At 42.8% G+C, this 16072-nt stretch overlaps 1 pseudogene; it reads left to right on the forward strand.

Annotated features, from left to right (window-relative positions):
• The first annotated feature begins 765 nt into the window (after positions 1-765).
• Positions 766-15144, forward strand: LOC119242907 (60S ribosomal protein L7a-like; annotated as a pseudogene).
• Positions 15145-16072: the final 928 nt, after the last annotated feature.

The following is a 16072-nucleotide window of genomic DNA, read 5'->3' on the forward strand; positions in this document are numbered from 1 at the left end:
GTTACCAAAACAGTCTCCTAATTGGGAATGCCCCCAATCCTCCCTTCTGCCTGTGCTCCACCTTGTAGTCACAGCCTTCCTGTTAAAGTCCGAGGCAGAACTTGTCTCTTGGCTGTTCCAACCTGGTGCTGGTTTCCTGTTCACTCAAAGACTGATCTGAAGTCCCTACATTGGCCTCCAGGCCTACAATCCCACCCTTAGACCTCCTGTCCTCTCCCGCTCACTCAGGTTCAACCACACATCACCCACAAGCCTTTGCACGACTTCTTACAGAGGAATCCCAAGAAACCTATTTAAAATCACAAACCTCTCTGCCCTTCACACTCCCTATCTCTTCCCTTGCTTTTATATTTCTCTATAGTTCTCATCACCCTGTGATGTAGGGCACATTTCACTCACTTGTCTTGTTTATTGTCTGTCTCGTCCCCATCGAATAAAAGCTCTAAGAGAGCAGGCATTTTTGTATGTTTTGTTCATTGCTGTATCCTCAGTCCCTTGAAGAATGACTGACAAATTAGGCACTCAAAAAGTATTTGTTGACAGCCTTTTAGTTTGAATTGACTTAGTTTTATGGAAAATGTGACTGCATTCTTCTTATTTTTGTCATTTTACAGAGGAGCAATGAAAACTTCATCAAAGGCTTCACTCATGCTTGGGAAGCCCCGGTCCAGAAGCTGTAAGTCTTGGATAGAAACCCTGGCTGGGGTCCCCTAAGCCAGCCCCAGAAGGGTGGGGCCTCTTTCAGGTTCAGCTCATATCGGCTAGATGCCTGAACAGCAAATGTCAGAATCTCCTCCTAAATGCAGGCAGATTTACTTTGCAGACGGTGAGGATGCATTTTAATTTGTTGATGTGAAATCTTAATTGAACTAAACTGCTAGAGGTAGTCTCTGTTCTCTGTCATAGTCTTAATTTAGTTGGCAAAACAAGATATCATCAGAGGAAAATCACAGGCAAAGACGCTGTGCCCAAAGGGTTTGGGGAACCCTTCTGTGTTTGGAGGTGGGTTGATGTGTGATTGGCACAAACATGAACCCAACTGACACAAGCCAGGATGCCGACTTGGCTTTCCAGGCAAGGGGCATTGTGTAGGATCATTAAGAAAGGTCCTCTCAAAGCAGTCAAGCTAAACATAGCCCCTTTCCTGTATTCAAGACTCTATTTTTAGTGTCAGAGCATGGAAGAGATGAGGAATTTCTCACTGTAAACTACAGAAGTATGGGAGGTGTCAGCTCTTCACTTAGCTGTTGTGGCACCTTGGATAGGTCACTTCCTATACCTGGATCTCAGTTTCTCCAGCTGTGCAACGAAGAGCTTGGAGTCCATTCCCTAAAAATTTCCATCGCCACCATGCCATATACAACTATTCCAGGACCCTCAGGCCTGTGCCAGTGTTCAGTCTGGGCTCCTGACTCTTGCCCTCCAAATCTCTGCTAAGGCCTTGGCCATGGTGTATGCTGCTCCAATAGCCTCACTGCCTCCTACAGAGGGTCAGGCTGCCGGCCTATTATTGACATGGCCTCATCCCTGAACCACAGAAGCCCAGGTTGGGAGGTGGTCATAGAAATCATTCTCTTGGTAACAGATGCCCACTCCATTCCTTTCTCAGACCCCCGCCACCACTTCTACACATGCTACTTGTCCCACTCTGGCGTTTCTGTCTACCAGGCTGTATGTCTGGAAAAGTTCCTGTTAGGGTCTTATTCTAAGCTTACCCTTGCAGAATTCCAAACAGGCAGAACAATCACCAGTGGCATGAAGCTGGCAGAAACTTGCAGAATGTTTGTATGAAATTGTATGAGGTTGATAACAATTCTTGCATTATCTGATTGCAAGGACATTCTCTGCAGGGAGTTCCCAGGGAAGTGACTCAGGCCTTGGTATCTCATTCTGAAGCACAGTTGTGGAAGGGCTGTTGAGGGTCAGACTCCTGAGCTGGCAGGCAATCATCCTGGTGACTCACTGGCTGGAACAGGAGGGTTGCAGGTTCCAATACCTGCATTTAGTCATAAGTTCTTCTCATGCTGGAAATCAGATGCCAGGAGGTTTAGCAAAGAGGCAATGCCACGTAGAAGAAAAATCACAGCTTGCAGTAGAAGCCACCTGGGAACTCCCTTCTGCTCATTGAGCCTGTTTCTTCATCTGTTAGGTGGAATAATAGTACCTACCTCAGAACTGTTGTGAGAACTAGATGGGGCACTGCTTCTCAAGTGCCTTGCACTGTGCCTGTCCAGAGCCTACACTCCCCAAAGGGCAGCAGTTGATGCATTATTATAATTAAAGTCCTAGCACAGTGCGTGACACCCAGCACATGCCCAGTAAACATGACTGTGTCATCATCCACGAGCAGACACACACAACTACCAGGGTCCTTTCAACTCTTTCGAGATGGTAGCAAATTGCAGTTCACACAGAAGCATACTTACAAGTTCCTTTCTCCCCAGATTCGATCTTGCTCTGGTTCCCTCTCAGTCTGTGAGGAGGTCAGGATCAGAGAAAATCTGATAGCTGGTTGGTGAGTTGATATTTGAGAGATAAACTGTGAGCTTTGCCTCCACTACCCTTGGTGAAAACTGGATATTACCTTTCCCATCACAGGATGGAAAGTTGGGGGATGCTAATCTAAAGTCAGCAGGCTTCTTGCCTAGGAAGGTTTGGATTTATAAGCAGCCTTCTTTGGAGGAGGGGGACTTGTGTAGAGACTTGCCTCAACCTCTTGTTAGGCAGGTCTCTTTCTTCTGAAAGTGTCAGAATTCTTTCTCAAATTCTTAAGTAAACATTGAATGCATTCACTTTCAGACTTAGTTAGGATTCTAATCAAAGGGTCAAAGGAAGCCCAGAACCAGTGTACTGGAACCAGGGACTTGGCATGCAGGGACATATTCTCCTATGATAAATAAAACTGAGAAAATAAAACTGAGGCCCACTTGATGTTGTAAGATCAGGAAAAGTCAATTATGGTCATATCCGTAGACGAGGCAGCTTCAGGCAGAGGTAATATAATAGCTAGTACAAAGGTCCAAAGTCAGGAGCTGATTCAAGGAACAGAAGGAAGCCAGTGTGGGTGGAGAGTCGTGAACAGTAAGAGATGATAACCAGGGGCCAGAACAAGAAGGATCACATAGGCTAAGACGTGGAATACATATCATATTCAAAGTATTATGAGAAGCCTTTGATAGCTTGAACCAACAGAGGCAGTTGATGTAACTTATGTTTTTAAAAGAACTCTGGTTATGCTGTGTAAAGGAAACCAGGGGTCAAAGTAGAAGGAAGGTTCGTGGAAAAGACCAAGTGAGGAGCTGGTATGGGCACAGCTGACATTAAGAGTTTTCTCAAATTTGAGATGTTGATTAAATATGATAGTTGCCTGTGACCGCTGTAACAAATGACCACAAATTGGTGCCTTGAAATAGCAGAAATGGATTGTCTCACAGTAGTCCAAAATCAAGGTGTTAGGAGGGTTGGCCAGGCATCTGGATGCTCGAAGGAAAAGTGGTGCTAGGAAAATGAGGGAACACATGTTTAATTGCTTCTATTTTCTTCATGAGAGGTGAGACAAGATCACCAGTTGAGAGTGAGGGGTCAGTAGAGTGATGATGTTTGCAGGGACAGGAGAACTTATGAAGCAGAAATTTTGAAGAGAACATACTAGTTTTGAGATAACATACTAGAGGAGTAAAAGAGAATTACACAACTGAAAAGTGTCCACTTGAGTGTTCCCATTCCTACTTGGGATTCTTTCTAGACATCTTACTTCCCCAGAAGTACTACTCTGCACCTACTTTCAGGAAAGGGCTATGATTGCCCCAGGTTTTGTCCTATGACTATGTCTGGTCCAATCACTGTTCACAGGATGAGACACTGTCATTTGCAGTAATGGGTCAAATGCTTACTCCTATGACTAGAGGGGCTGGTGCTGTGACGGGCAGCCCTACCAGAAACCACAGGAAGGGGTAGTTCCTCAAAGGAAATAGGGATATTAGGGACTCTCTGGTGGCGCAAGGAGTTAAGTCTCAGCACTATGAAGTTATTCGCAGCCACTGCAGCATGAGTTCAATCCCCTGGGCCCGGGAGCTAACCCACATAGTATAGCAGACCTCTCCTGTCTCACCCGCTGCTCCCCTCAGCAGTGTATTTCAGTAGACCTGCCTGTTCTGATTCCCACTCTGTCTCTGGTGAGTCCTCTCACACAAACCTCTGCACCTCTGGCCTACATCCCAGTTCTTGTATGCATAAATAAATAAAAATAAATCTTTTTTTAAAAAAAGAAAATAGGGATATTATATGAAAAGCAATAGTTGTCCATTTTCCATTATTGCTCTCACAGCAAAACAGTGTTGTAAAATTAAAATTCACTGTGGAGAGCATAGCACTACACAAGGTGAGGAATAATTACAGTAGCATGTAGTAAATGATGTATTTGTTTCCACATTTGTTCATTTAGTAAACAATTACTATGTCTCTCAATGAGGCTTTGTGCTAGGCTCATTAAAAAGAGCAAATATGAATCAGATGTAATCTTCCCCATGAAGGAGACTGCAGTTTAGTAACAATGCATTAGTTAGTGTTTGCCAGATTATACTGTGAGAACAAACACCCCCTCCCCCCAGGTCTTTGTGGTTTGTAACAGCAAAGGTTGATTTCTTACTCATCACTTTCAGGTTAGCTTTAAAAACATAATGACTTCCAAGAGTCTTCTTCATTCTAATACATGCCATTCTCATGAAAGATGATAAACAGAATACTCTAATGACTTCTAAAGCTTTTGCTCTGATAACTTCTTTTCTTGCTTGATTGGCTGAAGCAAGTTATATGACCAAGTATGACAACAATACAGTATGCTCCTTCCCCAGGGAGATATTGAAAGTTACATGGAAATACATAATGACTTATAATATGTTTACAGACAGAAGTGAATAAATGGGGAAAATAATATAATCAACACAAAGGGATAGAAGCATATAAGTGTTCATCAGTAGAAAGTAATCAGAATCCTGTGATCCAGGATATTAGGATTTCAAAGTTGGGAGCCATGCTCTTCAGTTGAAGAGGTGAGATAATACCTCTTGGAGGAAGTGGCTTTTGAGCTGGGTCTAGAGGATCCAATGGATATAGAAGAAGGCAAGATGTTCTAGCAGAGGAATAGCATGAAAGAAAAAAGCATACATGTGGGAAAGTCAGATGCTTAGAAGGGATGGTGAACAGTTTAGCTAGTCAAAAGCAAAGGAGGGCCATCCTGGTGGCGCAAGGGGTTAAGCACAGCACTGTGAAGCTATCTGCAGCCTCCACAGCACGAGTTCTATCCTCGGCCAGGGAGCTACCCACAAGGCGTGGCAGACCTCTCCTGTCTCACCTGCTGCTCCTCTCAGCAGTGTATTTCAGTCAGTCTGCCTGTTCTGTTTCCCACTCTGTCTCTGGTGAATACTCTCACCACCACCCTCACCCCACACCTTTGGCCTGTACCCAGTGGGTCCCCAGTTCTTTTATGCATAAATAAATAAACCTTAGGGCCTCCCCGGTGGTGCAGCGGTTGAGCGCTGGGTTGCAAAGCTGCCCGCAGCCTCTGCAGCGCCAGTTCGATCCCCAGTCACCAGCAAGGGACCCACATGGCACGTAGACCTCTTCTGCCGCCCACTGCTCCCCTCACCAGTGTACTTCGTCAGTCTGCCTGTTCTGCTCTCTGCTCTGGCTCTGGTGAATTCTCTCACCCTCCAGAGCTTCTGACTGTACCCAGTGCTTGTATAAATAAATAAATAAATAAATAAATCTTTAAAATAAAAATAAAAATAAATAATTCTTAAAAAAAAAGAAGAAGAGGAACCAGGAGAAAAATAATGGAAAAAATGGTAAAATTTCTGTGTGTATCTGTGGCCTCAGAGAACACACACAGCCTTTCATGCCCACCTCGACTCTTCTGCTTTTCTTTCCTGGCTTGGTCAAGCCTAGGTCCTCAGTCAGAGTCAGCTTCTCTCACGCAACGCCTCTTTCAAATTCTTGCTGAGAGCTGTATTCCTAATGTTCTTATAATGTTTCTATGGGTTCTTGTATCTTCCTTCTCATCAGTTAACCTGGTATCTAGGGGATAGTCCCAATCTAGGATATGTTAAAACTCAGAAAGAGATTTTCCCATAGGCTGGGGATGGACAAAATGACCTAATGAAGAACCCATTATTGCAAAAAAAAAAAAAGCATCTGCCTCCAGCCTGCTGATTTCTTTCCTCCCCTGCAGCAATGAATTTTTGTTTTGTTTTGGTTAGAATAAGATCCCATAATTTATTTTGTTCATAATGTCATAAAAGAAAAATATAATGGCTCTTTATAGTTGCATGCATTAGAGTATGAATTTCATTGTCTTTTCAGATTCAGCTTATTATTACCGCAATGATTGGGTTAAATGTTTATGTAACAGAAACTTTCTGCTTTTTATTATGTGATAAGAATGTGATGATCAGTAAAATTAATTTTATACCAGTCTTGTTTGTTTTCTCTTTAGTTATCAAATGCAGCACACAGATGGAAAAGGCTTTGCAAGAGTGGGTCCTGGCTTATTGGCATTAATCAGCCCACACGGTGGTCTAATTGATATTGGCCCTAGGCAGGTTTGCACTTGTAGTCATTAATGCCCTGCAGCCTGCTGCAAGCATGGAAAGAAACAGGCTGACTAGGACATGCCAGAAGATAGAGCAAGACCATGGGGAGGCCTCCATCTGCACAGAAAGGACCTTCCTAAAGGCACAAGTAGAGCTCAGAGCCTTGCTGCTAGCACAAACCTTGGTGGTCCTGCCTCAAGGGAGGCAAGGGCATCTCTACTTTGGGTAGCCTTCAAGGTCATGTACCTTGTAGATAGATGTCAGGTCATTGAGGATACGGCGTGAGGACAGGCTTGCAAATCACTCATTCATGATATCTATCATTCATTCGAATGCAAAAATATCTATTAAGTACCAACTCTGCCAGACACTGGATATAGTAATAAGTAGGACAGACAAGTGCTCAGCTCTTTCAGAGTTTCATTTTAGCCCTAGAAGCATTTAATAAACAAGTTAAAGAATAAATCATCAAGATAAGGTCATTTAGTAATAAGTGCTCTGACAACAATAAAAAGGTGATGTGACTAGAGTTCTCGGATATGTGGTAGGTTTGCTATATGGACTTTTGCAGGGATGGCTGCACTGCAACACTGATATTTATGCTGAGACATGGGAAGAAGCCAGCTTTGCAAAGTGCTGGGTGGGGGGGATCTTTTTTAGTGTTGGGAAGAACAAGTACAAAGGGCTCAAGGCAGGAAAAGACTGCAATTATTTGAGGATCAGAAAGGAGATAAGTATGATTGAAGCATAGTAAGCATGAGGGAGAATGACCAGATTTGAGGTTGGAGACTGAATAAAAGTCAGGTTATACAAAGTTTTATAAAGTCAAGTGTATTAGTCAATAGATAATCAGGAAAAATAAAAAATCATTCTAGGTATTTTAAGTAGAAGGAATTGGTATACATGTTGGGAAGGTCAGAGAAACAAAAAAGAGGGAAATGAGAGTATTTAAAGATCAGTAATTAGAGGAAGTCACTATCAGTCCTAAATCTGGAAAAACAAAATGAGAAGTGGTGATAATCTTAGTTGAAAAATGTTGTGCCACTGAGGTTGCTGTTGTAATCACATGCACAAAAGCAAAGAAAGCAGACTCTTCATGTGCTCAAAGATTTTTAATTGATGAAAGATTCAAAGGGCATTGAGATGTTCAAAGAGGAGAGGGAGAGAGAGAAGAAGGGATTTTAAATAATAGATTCCCAATTGAATTCTGAAAATTACCCATCCCATCATGGGCAAATGCCCAGCCAAACAGACTCAGGCCAAAGTAGGTTGGCTGAGGACTCAAAAGTACCAGTACAAATCCAAGATACATACTGGCAGGAATCACAAGAAAGGGGTTAGGAAGGTCTCAGAGAGCTGGGACAGGAGAGATTCAAAATTAAAAATGTATGGCGCAATAGACCTCTCCTATCTCGCCCACAGCTTCTTTTTAGTGTATTTCAATAAATCAGCCTTTTCTGTTCTCAAAAAAACAAAAACAAAAACAAAAAAAAACAGTAAAATATACCATATACTCCACTACTAGATTAAAATAATGGCTACCATTGTCTTTGCCAAAATGTTAAAGTCCCAGGCCCAGACTGTGTCTCTTACCCACATGTCTCCCCTCCAAGTCTTTCCTCCAAGTGTTTCTCCTTCACATGCCCCTCCACATGTTTCCCCTTCCTCCTTCTTTCTACCTTCGTTTATATCTGGTAGCTTCTTCCCAGCTGCCCCCCACCCCACTTTAGCATGACATTCTGGGAATTGTAATTCAAGGTGGCTGCATGTAAGTGGCAGCAGGGAAAATGGTGCTCGTTTATTGCACTGTGATGCTGCTCCCCATTTAATGGAGATGAATTCTGTTAACACTAGGAGGACCTGAACTGCCTGAGTGGAAACACAAGAGCAAGTGATTGGCATGGCTAGAAGTGCCATCAAAACATAGAAAAGAACATGGCTTCTTTCTAATTCCTGCTTTCCAGTCTCCAGCTAGTGGTTCCAATAGGTTGAACCTAACAGAAAGCCAGCTAACAAAGGGAATGTGGACTGCTAGCTCTCAGATCTAGGGGGGGGGGGGGGGCAGTGTAGAGGACCATGTGGAGTTGGAGGGCAACACTCTCTAGCACCCACAATAAGCATTTGGATTTCATTTTACAAGTCCTCTTTCATGAGCTCTGCATTTGATATGAAGAATAGGCTGTGGGGACAATTTGCTCACATCACTTCATTCTATAAAATGAGAATGACAATGGTCATGGGCTTGTTGTGAATATTTAGGGAGATAATACATGCAAAATACTGAGTATAGTGCTTAGCAGTCAGTAAATTCTTAATAAATGTTAACTATATATGAAGCTATACTGAAAGTATAAACATCATGTAGGGGACACTTGGGGTTTTTGATGAAATAGAGATGGTCTTAGTATTTGAAAAGATTGGAAACCAAAGGTCTGAGAAGAACTCAGTCTAGAGAAATTGATAGGATTAGGGACTCTCCACTTCCAATTTGGTTCCCCAACACTCCCACCAAAGACCTTTGCTGTCCTATACTTCTGCTGACTCTGTTGGAGCCTAAGTGGGAAATCCAGAGTATATGGAGTATGACAAAGGTTGAAGGAGTTTGGTGGAGGAGTTGGGTGCCAGACAAAATAAAGAATATTGTTCCAGGGCCTCCCTGGTACTGCAGGGGTTAAAGTCTCAGTGCTATCAAGCTATTACCAGCCTGCCACTATGGCTTGAGTTTGATCCCCAGTCAGGGAGCTAACCCACATGGGGCAGCAAACCTCTCCTGTCTTGCCCGCTGCTCCCCTCAGCAGGGTATTTCAGTAGATCTGCCTGTTCTGCTCCCCACTCTGTCTCTGGAGAATCCTCTCACTCCCCACACCTCTGGCCTACACCCTAATTTTGTATGTATAAATAAATAAAAATAAATATTTAAAAAAAGAATATTATTCCAATAATGTATTGTTATATAGCAAAATACCTGAAATCTTAAAAATTTTTTAAATTATTAATTAATTAATTGATTAATTAATATTTTACATCATTGTTCTTTTTTTTTTTTTTTACAGTGTTTGCTTTCATTTTTCAGGTGTAGTCTGCAAAGAATTTCTACCACCAATTCACCTGTGCACCATCATCATAGTCCATTGTACTCTTCCTGCCCTCATTTTGATCCTTCTCCCTTCCCTCCCCTGCAGAATGTCTCTGATTTATAGTTGTTTATTTTTGTTTTGTTGTGTTGTGTTTGTTTAATTGTTATTATTTTTTCCCTGATCCCTTATTTGGTTCCCCTATATTCCTCCTATAAGTGAAACCATCTGATATTTTTCTTTTTCCTTTTGATTTTTAAAAAATATTTATTTATTTATGCATACAAGAACTGGAGTCCAGGCCAGAGGTGTGGAGGGTGAGAGGATTCACCAGAGAGAGAGTGGGGAACAGAATAGGCAGACTGACTGAAATACACTGCGGAGGGGAGCAGCGGGCGAGTCAGGAGAGGTCTGCTGCGGCATGTGGGTAGCTCCCTGGCCAACTGGGAATTGAACTCGTGCTGCAGTGGCTGCGGATAGCTTCATAGCTTGCATCTTAATCCCTTGCACCACCAGGGAGGCCCTCCTTCTGATTTATATCACAGCATAATCCTTCTATCTCCATCCATGTTCCTGCAAATGGCATTAGTTTATCTTTTTTGATTGTTGAATAGTATTCCAGTGTGTATATGCACCACATCTTCTTGATCCAGTCATCTATTTTTGGGCATTTGGGTTGTTTCCAAATCGTACCTATTATAAATAGTGCTGTAGTAAACATCGGGGTGCAGGTATTTTTTTGGATTAATGGTTTTGTCTCCTTTGGGTAGATCCCTAGGAATGGAATTGGTGGGTCATATGGTAGTTCCATTTTTAGTAGATTGAGGAATCTCTACACAGCTTTCCATAGTGGTTGGACCAGTTTGCATTCCCACCAGCAGTGTAGGAGAGTTCCTTTTTCGCCACATCCTTGCCAACATTTGTTGTTGCTAGTTTTTTTTTTAATATATGTCATTCTTACTGGTGTAAGGTGATATCTCATTGTGGTTTTAATTTGCATTTCCCTGATTATGAGGGATGTTGAACATTTCTTCATATGTCTGTTGGCCACTTGCATGAAATCTTAGAACTTAAAACCATCTGTTTTTATGTTCATGATTCTCTGGGTCAAGAATTTGGACAGAATACAATGGGGATAGCTTGTGTCTGATTTACAACATCTGGACCTCAGCTAGGCTGGTAATATTTGAAGGATGTGAGTTTCTAAACAATTGGAGGCTGATAACAAGGAAGGCTCATCCACATGCATAACTGGTGCTGGGCTGGGTTGACTGAAAGATTAGGACTGGAGACCACAGTGCCTACATGAGGCTCACTATGTGGTTTGACTTCCTCACAACATGGCAGCCACAGGGTAGTCAGACCTCCTATGTGGTGACTCGGGGCTCTAGTCGTGAGGTTTTCAGCTAACAAAGTAGAAGGCGCATCACCCTCTATGATCAAGTTTTGGAAGTTTCTCAGCATCATTTCTCCTGCAACCTATTGGTCTATAATATGTCACCTAAAATGGAATCACAAACCCACCAAACTCAAGGAGAGGTATGCTATACTCACCTCTTGCCCAAGTAACAACAAGCATCTAGAAAAGCCTATAGAATTGGAGATATTATGATGTCCATTTTTGGAAAATAAAATTTGCTACAGCCTATAGGGTAGAACTTACTTCCCATGGGCCTGGGACTTTGCCAGATATTCTAGAAAGACAAGGTCTAGACCCCTAAGGAAGATGGCCTGAAGGTACATGACCCTCTCTGTGTTCTAACTTCTCCTTCAGAGGAAACCTCCCTAAAACCAAAAAAGGCCCAGAATAAGTCGTCAGAGGATCTATGTGTGAACACTCAGGGGACATATGTCACATTAGAAAGCCAGAAAACTGGAAACTGTGCTAGGAAGTTTCATCACATATGACACTAGATAGTGATGATGATGGTGTTGACAAGATGTTTATTGAATGCCTATTTGGGACTAGACGCCTAAATATATCCCTTTCATTTAAGCTTCTACAAGGAAATATAAGCCTTAAGTGCACATTTTAGATAAGAAAAAGAGATGGAAAATTAATGAGCTAAGGATCTATCATAATGAGTTAGGGAAAAAACCAGCAAAATAAATTTAAGGAATGTAGAAGGAAGGAAGTAGTAAGATGAAGGAAAAGAAACCAAATATGCAACAGAGAGAATCAGCCAAGTCAAAAGATGATTCTGTGAAAACTGATAAATCTCTGATAACACTGATCAAGAAAAAGTTGAAAGAGGGCAAAAATAAACAATATTAGGGATGAAAAGAGGGCTATTGCTATGGATGCTTCAGTCATTAGAAAGAAAACAAGGGGCCTCCCCGGTGGCGCAGCACTGGGTTGAGAAGCTGCCTGCAGCCTCTGCAGCACCGGTTGGATCTCAGGCAGCTCCCTGGCCTCCGGAGGAGGGTCCCACATGGCGCGCAGACCTCTCCTGCCGCCCGCTGCTCCCCTCAGCAGTGTACTTCGGTCCTTCTGCCTGCTCTGCTCCCTGCTCTGGCTCTGGTGAATTCCCTCACCCTCCTGCACTTCTGACTGTACCCAGTGCTTGTATAAATAAATAAAAATAAATCTTAAAAAAAAAGTCTTTAAAAAAAAAGAAAGAAAACAAGAAGCTATGAAGAATTTTGTGCCAATAAAATCGAAGATACATGTGAAAAAGACAAATTGCTCAAAATATATAACTTACTCATACTGTCTCAACATGCAATGGGACATCTGAATAATCCAATAACCATTAAAGCAATTGAATCGGAAGTCAGAAATCTTCCCACAAAGAAAACCAAGGCTTCACTGACGAGTTCTAATTCCTTTAAACACCTGTGAGAGAATTAGGATTCCTTTCTACAGATGAGGTACTTAGGTCTCTGAGAGTTGAAGCAACTTGCCCAAGGGTCTGGAGGTAATAAATGTCAAAGTCAAAATAAGAACTCTGGTTGGCCTAGCTTCAAAATTAGGGTGTAAAGGGGCCTCCCCGGTGGCGCCGTGGGTTGAGCACAGCACTGTGAAGCTGTCTGCAGTCTCTGCAGGACAGGTTCGATTCCTAGCCAGCCAGGGAGATACCCACATGGTACAGCAGACCTCTCCTGTCTCACCCGCTGCTTTCCTCAGCAGTGCTTTTGGTCCATCTGCCTGTTCTGCTCCTGCTCTGTCTCTGGTGAATTTTCTTACCCTCCCGTGCCTCTTGCCTGTACCCCAGTTCTTGTATAAGTAAATAAATCTTCAAAAAGAAAATTAGGGAGTGAAGCAATAACAATCTCTAGCCTCTCCAAATATTGTAACTAGCGGCGCCTATGTGAAGGTAAAGGACAAGGCCCTGATGGAAAACATGCAAAAACAGATTCCAGATTTGCAGAGATGAAAGGGAAAGCTCTTTCTGCTCAGGGATGCCCTAGAAATGAGGAATCTGGCAATGTCCACACCGAGAAGGAACCTGGAGTTATTCCTGAGATCCCACCCTACCATCCTTTAAGACCTATTCACATGCTGCCACTGCTGCCCTGTAGGGCAGCATAAACCCTGCTCCAGCCTCCCGTACCCCTGGATGCCTACAGCACTGTGACCAGGCCTCTCCTGTACACGGTCTGTATGTATCATTTTCACTAATGTTTTCCATCCTTGAAAATTTGTGACTCCCTAAGAAAACAGATCCCAGTTTAAAAAACCTGCTATTAAAAAGTTAAATGCTAACATGTTAGGGATCACCGGGGCTTTGAAAATTGTAAGGTAGCTATCACAGTCATCTCGGCTATCCAGTATGTTCTTGTTAAAAGGCATTTTTAAGATTTCACTAAAATAAAAACTGAAAATTTAAATATTCACACTGCAAACTTTGTAGTCCCTGAAGACAGATTTTATCTTTGTAACAGGCGTGAACTGCTCTACGACATAATGTAGGATTTCATTATCCTTCTAAATCAAAATTAAATCCAGCTTAAGTTCTGCAGAACACTAGATTATTGTTCCATCTCTTGGTTTGCTCCCAGGTAATACGATTATACCCCCACTTTCTTTAGCCGTAACTTTGCAGTTTCCTCCTGTGGGTGGCATGTATTTCTCCATCCTTTTACTCTGGGCTTGGTAATAGGATTTGTTTTGACCAGTGGTGTTTTAGCAGACTCAAAATAAGCAGAGGCTTAAAGTGGGTTTGTGCATTGGGCTGTCACTCTTGTGCTTCCCCCATCTCCATGAGATGAATATTGCCTGGCTAGCCTGCTGGTCCTAGAAGGAGGAGAGACACATGGAGCCAGGCCAAGCCACCTCAGCCAAAGCCAGCATATAAGCAGCTAGCCCCCAGCTAGCGCCCAAACACAGGACTGAAAAATGCTCACACTGCATGCACTGACTTTTGGTGATTATTAAACAGCATTACTGAGGTGACAGCTGTAAGCTCCTTCTTACCAAAATTACCAGATTCTCAGTTTGTGCCAATTGTCACAGCTATATCTCTGTGTGGGCTGTTAAGCACACCTGAAGGTGGGGGTGCTGAAATAGCGCCATCCCTTCTGTGACAGCTGCAACCACACGATCTTTGCAAGGTTCCCCAAACTGTGGTCCTTTGTGCTCAGCCCTCACAGGTACTCAGGGCCCTCAGATTCTAAGATCCACACCTTTGGGCAATTCATTTAATCTTTCTTTGCCTCATCTATAAGATGGATAATAATAATAGTACTTACTTCAGAGGGTTCTTGTGAGAAATAAGTGAATGCATATTAAATGCTGAAGCCTGTCTGGCATATAGTAAGTGTGCAACAAAATCTTGGCTGTTACTATTATCGTATCTACACTCACACAAAAATTCTTCCTCCTAAGTTCTCCCATCTTGAGGACCTACATTCACTTGAGCTGGGGGCTCTGCTCTGATGGGATTCATACCTTCTTTTCCTTTCTAATCTTTAGAGCCCCTGTTAACTCTTGAGTTATCCAACCATTCCATTTGGGAAGCATTGAGCCTCCAATCATAATCTCTGTTCAGAAAGCCTGGGTGAGTCAGACAAAAAACAAAAGGAGAGTTTGTTGGCCTAGGCTGAGAAGAAAGCTGCTGGCAAAGAGGATGTTCCCACTGTAAAAGGTCATCTATCCTCTAAGCAGAGGTTAAAACTGTCACTACCACCTTGGTAGAGAACAAGAAGGCTCAGCTGATGGTGACTGCATGTGACATGGAATCCATTTAGCTGGTTATCTTTCTGACTGCCCTGTGTCAGAAGGTGGGAGTCCCCTATTCATTATCAAGGGGAAGCTATTTTGTCCACAAGAAGACTTGTGTTACCATTGCCTTCACATAGATTTACTCAGAAGGCAAAGGCAATGTGGCGAAGCTGGTGGAAGCTATCAGGACCAATTACAATGTCAAGATGAGCTTCACTGTCACTGAGAAGACCATGTCCTGGGTCCAAAATCAGAGGCTCGCATTGCCAAGCTGGAAAAAGCAAAGGCTAAAGCATTCGCCACCAAACTGGGTTAAGTGTACACATTGCAACTTCTGCACATAAAAATAAGTTTAAAATTTCCTTTAAAAAATAAAAAGAAAGCCAGTGGGAGCTGGCTGTTTGCAGCTTTTGCTTTCCAGTCAGAAACACACAAATCCTCATGGGGGTTAAAAAAATCCAAACTTCAAGGACACAAAGTCTGCCTCTCCCCCCAGGAGCAGTGAAATGCCTTTCATTCCTTTGAAGTGAGCCTGCAGCAGAGAAAAACTGGACAGGGTTACATGCTCATTCTGTTACATCTAATTTTCCATTCTAGATCTCCACTACTAGACTGTGTCTTCCTTGGCTATGTTTTCCTTGCTGTGTACCTCTAGGGTTTAGCATAGGACCTATACTTATACTAGGTGCTTGATAAATGCTAGAGAAAGAATGAATGAAAAATAGGGGTTATAGAACCAAGACAAATTTGAGCACTCACTCAAATTTGTCACTCAAGAAAAATTTGAGCACTCCTGTATAAAGTCCTATACAGGAAAGGTATCAAGACACCCAGAGCCTGTACTCAGTCCTCAAAGACTTAAGTCTACAAAGGAAATAAAGCTCAGCCACACAAATCACTTGTTCTGTCCCACATCACAGAGAGCCCACTGAGGCGCTTGGTTCAGAAGTTGCTGTGGGCTTGATGCTGCTTAGGGAAAGAAGAATCAGGATGTGCTTTATGATTTGAAGGTCTGAGAGGATCTCAGACATTCAGCAGCAGGCCACCGGCTTATCAGGTGTCCAAGAACATCATGAGCAAAGACACAGCACAGGAATGAATTTGCTATTTGTGGAAAAGAACAAGAAGACCAGCCTAACCTGCCCATGGGACTTGTGACAGGGAGTCCTAGGAGATAAACTTGGCTATTTCGGGCCGTGACCTGAGTGTGGACACCTCCAAGTCAGGCTAGGAGCGGGTCCTGG

The sequence above is a fragment of the Talpa occidentalis genome, unplaced genomic scaffold (assembly GCF_014898055.3).
Source record: "Talpa occidentalis isolate TD23 unplaced genomic scaffold, MPIMG_talOcc4v2.1 talOcc4.13, whole genome shotgun sequence".
Taxonomy (NCBI): Eukaryota; Metazoa; Chordata; class Mammalia; order Eulipotyphla; family Talpidae; genus Talpa; species Talpa occidentalis.